Source organism: Sapajus apella, unplaced genomic scaffold (genome assembly GCF_009761245.1).
Source record: "Sapajus apella isolate SASKATOON/1434 unplaced genomic scaffold, GSC_monkey_1.0 scaffold18, whole genome shotgun sequence".
In the NCBI taxonomy this organism is placed as follows: domain Eukaryota; kingdom Metazoa; phylum Chordata; class Mammalia; order Primates; family Cebidae; genus Sapajus; species Sapajus apella.
Genome location: NW_022436958.1, coordinates 26,765,995 through 26,771,447, shown reverse-complemented (window position 1 = coordinate 26,771,447; position 5,453 = coordinate 26,765,995). Strand labels below are relative to the sequence as shown.

At 38.6% G+C, this 5,453-nt stretch overlaps 1 non-coding gene across 1 annotated transcript; it reads right to left on the bottom strand.

The window, feature by feature from the left end:
* Positions 1–5,061: 5,061 nt before the first annotated feature.
* Positions 5,062–5,166, bottom strand: LOC116557175. The gene has a single exon (XR_004271388.1). It is a non-coding gene; the product is annotated as a U6 spliceosomal RNA (small nuclear RNA).
* Between the last annotated feature and the right edge of the window lie 287 nt (positions 5,167–5,453).

Here is a 5,453-nt window from a genome sequence, read left to right as displayed (position 1 = left end):
AGCTCGTTGTGACGCCTTCACTCTTGCATTTGCTTTCAACATTTTGTGACACACTGCAGCTTTCCTGTACCTGATTAAGCTGATCTGGATTACACACTAAATGGAGAATTTTCTGAAAAAGATTTCTTCATCGAAAGCATGGTATAAGACAGAATTTAGCTTTCTAACTTCAAACTCTGAACTACATTTGGGTCTCTAAATTCAGCAAACTCCAGTGTCTTTGCTCAGTCATTCTGCCCACACCTTAGTTGAAGCTCTCCTTACTTGTAATCTGGGTGGTTAGTAGATACTGTCCTCAACAGTCCTCCACCTTCAGTTTTACTCCTTCTGCAATCTACTATCTACCCTAAGTACACTCTTCATTTGATACGCATCATGTGATATACGTGCCATTCCCTTGTTTGACATGATTTGTCTTAGGAAGCACAGGTGGCTGTAATAAAATACTATGAACTAGATGGCATAAATAACAGAAATAGATTTTCTTACAGTTCTTGCATCTGGAAGTCTGAGATTAGGGAAGCAACATGATTGGGTTCTGATAAGGGCTCTCTTCCTGGCTTTCAGATCCAATTTCTCACTGTGTCCTCATGAGGCCTTCCTTGGCACATGCACATGGAGAGGGAGAGATCTCTTTCACCCCCTTCTTATAAAGCCACCATCCTATCAGATGAGGACTCCACCCTTATGACCTCATTTAATCTTAGTTATCTCCTAAAAGCCCTGTCTCTAAATAGTCACACTGTATGTGAGGACTCACCCCTATGGGATTGGGGGAGCAGGTATCATTCAGCCCATAGCATCATTCCTTAGTTCTCTATCTTCCATTTTCTTAGCTGCTTGGCTCCTGTTCATGGCAACGAAGACTCTCCATGAGCCCATGCCAACCTGTCTCTCCTGACTCAGTTCAAATCGTGTCTGACTCAGTATGCTGTGGCCCAAGCCCTGCTTACTGGTTCTCCAGAGTATACCATGTTTTCTCTGGATTCTCTGCCTAGTTTGTCGTCTTATGCCCAGTTTGAATAGTTTCTATTCATCCTTGTGAACAGGAAATAGGCACTTTTTCTCCAAGAATCCTGCACTAGTAATACTTTCTTTTTTTCTATTTCTTATTCCTTTACCTTAAGTCTGGGTTAGAGGTCCTTCTTTCTGCTCTCTGTAGGTTAATATCATACTACATTATAATGGTTTGTTTACTTGCCTGCCTCCTGTTAGATTATAAACTCTTTGAGGGTAGTGCCCGTGTTTTGTTATTCTTACTATTATTTCTATTCTCATTAGTTAATATTGGATGATTAGATGTTCATTAAATTTTTGTTAGTGTAAAACGTTTTTAGTATCACCTGTAACTGTATAAACTGATAAGTACAAAAATCAATGTGGTTGTTATAAACTACAAAGTCTCTTACTCTCAACAAATGTGTTGAATAATGTCACTGCACTTTATTGGACATGGGTATAGAGTGACTGGAAGGCAGGCAATAAGACACTGCTTAACTGTGCAGAAACAATGCCAAGGGCAGCGGGTGGGGGAGTGGGCAGAGAGAAGAAACATAAGTTCAATTTGTTATCATTGAACAAAGCAGAGTAACATATTTGGGAAGTTTTATCTAAACCACAGCTGAGTATCATCCCTCCGCCATCCACTAAGAGGCCTGGATTCCCTACAGTTGGATTTCTGTCCTTTGGTCAATCAGTACCTAATCACTTACAACCTACCAACATTTTCCCCTCTGTGGCCCATGCAATCCAAGGCAATCCTGGCTTTCTTTGCACCGAGCTCCCCGCAGCATGGCTGTGTATTAGTCTGTTCTCATGCTGCTAATAAAGACATACCTGAGACAGGGTAATTTATAAAGGATAGAGGTTTAATTGATTTGGAGTTTCACATGGCTAGAGAGTCCTCAGGAAACACAATCATAGCACAAGAGGAAGCAAACACATCTTTCTTCACATAATGGTAGAGAGAAGAAGAAATGAGAGCCCAGCAAAGGGGATTTCTAAGTTTTTATAAACCCGCTTATAAAACCATCAGATCTCATGAGAACTCACTCACTATAAGGAGAACAGGATGAGGGAACTGCTCCCATGATTCAGTTCTCTCTTCCTGTCTTTCCTATGACACATGGGGATTATGGGAACTATAATTCACAACGACATTTGGGTGTGGGGACACAGCCAAAACATAACAGGGTGTAACACTGCTTCTCTGGATTGATTTGAATCCCAACACTCTAGAAAGGCTGTTAAAATATTTCAGTTACAATACCTCAACTGAAAGGGTTGAAGAAACCATAGCAGTTACATATGTATAGGCTAAAGGATAAAATACTCTTGCTATCCCAGGATAAGGCACAGGGCCAAGGCCTTCCCTTGCCAACTTTGCTGCTGTGTATGCTTTCTTGATTTTACTCTCAGGTTTGGAGGAGGTGGATAGATACTCTAGTGAAGCCTTAACCATTTTTACTTTGTTTTGAATCCTCTCTTCCTGGGACTGGAGTTTGGGGAGAAGTCTAAATGGAGCAATTCTCTACAACATACACATACCTGCTAACCCCACTCTCTTGCCCCGTAGCTAAGAAAGAATGTATTTACCTATAGAATTGTCCTGGTTCTTTCTTCTAAATTGATTGTATTATACAAGAACAACTATTTCCAGGGTAGGTCAAAGGCCATCATTTGCTCTCTTCCTGTTCTCTAGATGGCAGTGTCATTTTCACTTTCCTCCTACATCAGTTTTTTTTGACAACTATCAACTTTTCCTAACAAAATATTGACACTATTGAGACAAATGTTTAGTTATTAGAAGTTATTTCCACAAAGATCCAATTTCCATATAAGTAGTCATCTTTAGTGTTGTTAGGAAGATGAATATCAGAGTATGGCCAACTAATTACAAAAATGGTCAAGTTGAGAATAATTATTTCATAATCATTGGTGAAGTGTTTTCAGAGTTCAACAATTTCCAGAATTTGTGCCTACTAGTGGATAAGGGAGGATAAAACACAGTAATTCACTTACTAGATTGTGTGTGTGTGTGTGTGTGTGTGTGTGTGTGTGTGTTTAAAATAGATAATTTATCATATATACGTGGTCCACTGCATAGTCAAACAATTTCTATAGCGTGCAGTAAATGGCCACCCAGAGTGCACTCACACATCAAGAAATGTCCTCAGCAACGCAGTTGACGGATGGTGCTTCCAGAATGGATCTGCCGCCAGCGAGTCTGATTCCTGTGTCCCACAGGTCCACAGAGCAACTTCCCCATGCACCCCGACCCCCATTCAAATCCATCAGAATTCACACAGAAGGTTGTGATGGGAAAGGCACTTGGCAAGAGGAGGGTCTTCAGAACACACTTTCCAGCTCGGTTTGTTCCTCCCACTCTCCTGCCCTGAGGGCACCTGGCAGCAGATGTGATCATAGACACACTGGAGCACGTGGGCCTCTTCACTGCGTGCCAAGCTCAGCCACCTCTGAGTCAGCACCCACTCCTGTGAGAGGGCATACAAGATGTTTTTTACAGCACCTGCAAAATACAGCTGTGGGTTCTTTCTTTAGGTAACATATATTTCTATGTTTTTTGAAGTGATGACCTGTTTTGTGCTTCTCACATACCAGCAAAACAAAATTCCCTTAGAATCGAAGAAATTTTAAACATGTCAAAAAATACATGAAGTTGAGAATTCTCTAAGGCACAGGAATTCAGTTTTTAAGAGGGTAGAGAAATAAGCAAAATGACCCAGACATAAAACTTACCCTAAGAAAGAAAATAGCTGGGAGTGGAAAACCAATTCTTCAGAGGACAAAGATAGGAGAATAATTGGTTCAGAAGAAACACTTCCACCTGAAGTAGAGAAAAAGCAGGTTGATAACCCTTGTGGAACTATGAAGGAAGAGAACCAGTGCTGTCTTCATAATCATGGAGGCTGGGATGGCCCCCAGTATTAGAGACTCTATTGTGGATGTTGAAAGAGTAGAAGAAAAAGAAGTCATTGTTCACTTGGAAAGGAACTAAAATGTTTTCAGGCCAAAGAAAATTCAATACTCGAATTGAAACTATGAGGGGAAAAAAAGATAAATGAAATGCTAGAGTTTAAAAAACAAAAATTTAAAACTTTTAGAGAAATTATTGAAATAATATGTATTCCCCAAATTATTGAATGTATTTACATTTCTGTGTCTATTAAACCTATGTATCATTTCAAAATAAGTGAAGTCAGCGATAGTCTTTCCCCTTTCTACATAGTAATCTATAGGTATGTATTGAATATTTACACATATCAAATGTGATACCTGCAGACACTACCCAACGCTATTTAAAATCGCTAAACAGCTAAGCTCTGGAGCAATTAGAGTTGGAATGAGAGATGTCTAGTGTTTACATGTATTATATTATACTTGGAATGGAATGGCATCTAAGTAATTTTGTGAATAGTTTATATTTGGACTACTTCTGGATTTTTTTTGGTCTCTGTTTCCAAAAGCAAGAAGAATAAAACTCCAGTATAGCAGATGATGGGTTATGGATTTGGAGAAATAAACAGATATAATAGCATTAAAATAAAAAGGCAATTCTTGGAGAAATTAGAAGTCTTTAAATGCCATTTATAAAGATTATGTATTTAAAATAGAAGAATGACAGCTTTTACACGAGTTTTAGTAACATTATGCAAAAGAGAAACCATCCTAAGATGCCCCCAGAAACACTCTGGACAGAAAACATGGATATTTGAAAGAGAATCATTAGAAGCTGAAGGTTTTAGGAGGAAAGTTCAGATCAGACTCTAAAGTAACATATTCCCTAGCCTAGCCCTAACTGTATGAAGACTTTCTTCTCCTTTTTTAATTTTTAATTTTTGTGGATATGTAGTAGTGTATATATTTATGGGGTACATGAGATGTTTTGATACAGACATGCTGTATGTAATAATCACATCATGAAAGGGTATTCATCCTCAAGCATTTATTCTTTCTGTTACAAACAATCCAATTAGCTATTTTTAATAATTTAAAAATGTACAATTAAATTGTTATTGACTGTAGTCACCCTGTAAAAATATGTATATATAGTGCTTCACGAATTTGCATGTCATCCTTGCACAGGGCCATGCTAATTTTCTCGGTATTGTTCCAATTTTAGTATACGTGTTACCAAATTAGCACTGTATAAAGACTTTCTTAAAAAGAATCAATTCCCTGTGAGCACAAATTTAAAGCAAAATAAAATATTGTCATGCCATTCAGGAGATGGTGAGAGTTTCTCTGATCTTCAGAAATCGATTAAACTTTGTCTTGAAACTCGTATCAATTTCAGAGCCAATGGGTGCCCAAAGTCCACAGAGTAGGTGATCCTGGTAATGTGCCCATATTCCCTAACCAAAATTTCAACTCTAAGCACTTGCATATATTTTCCTTATTTGTTGGGGCCAGAGGTGCCAAGGAATCTCCTC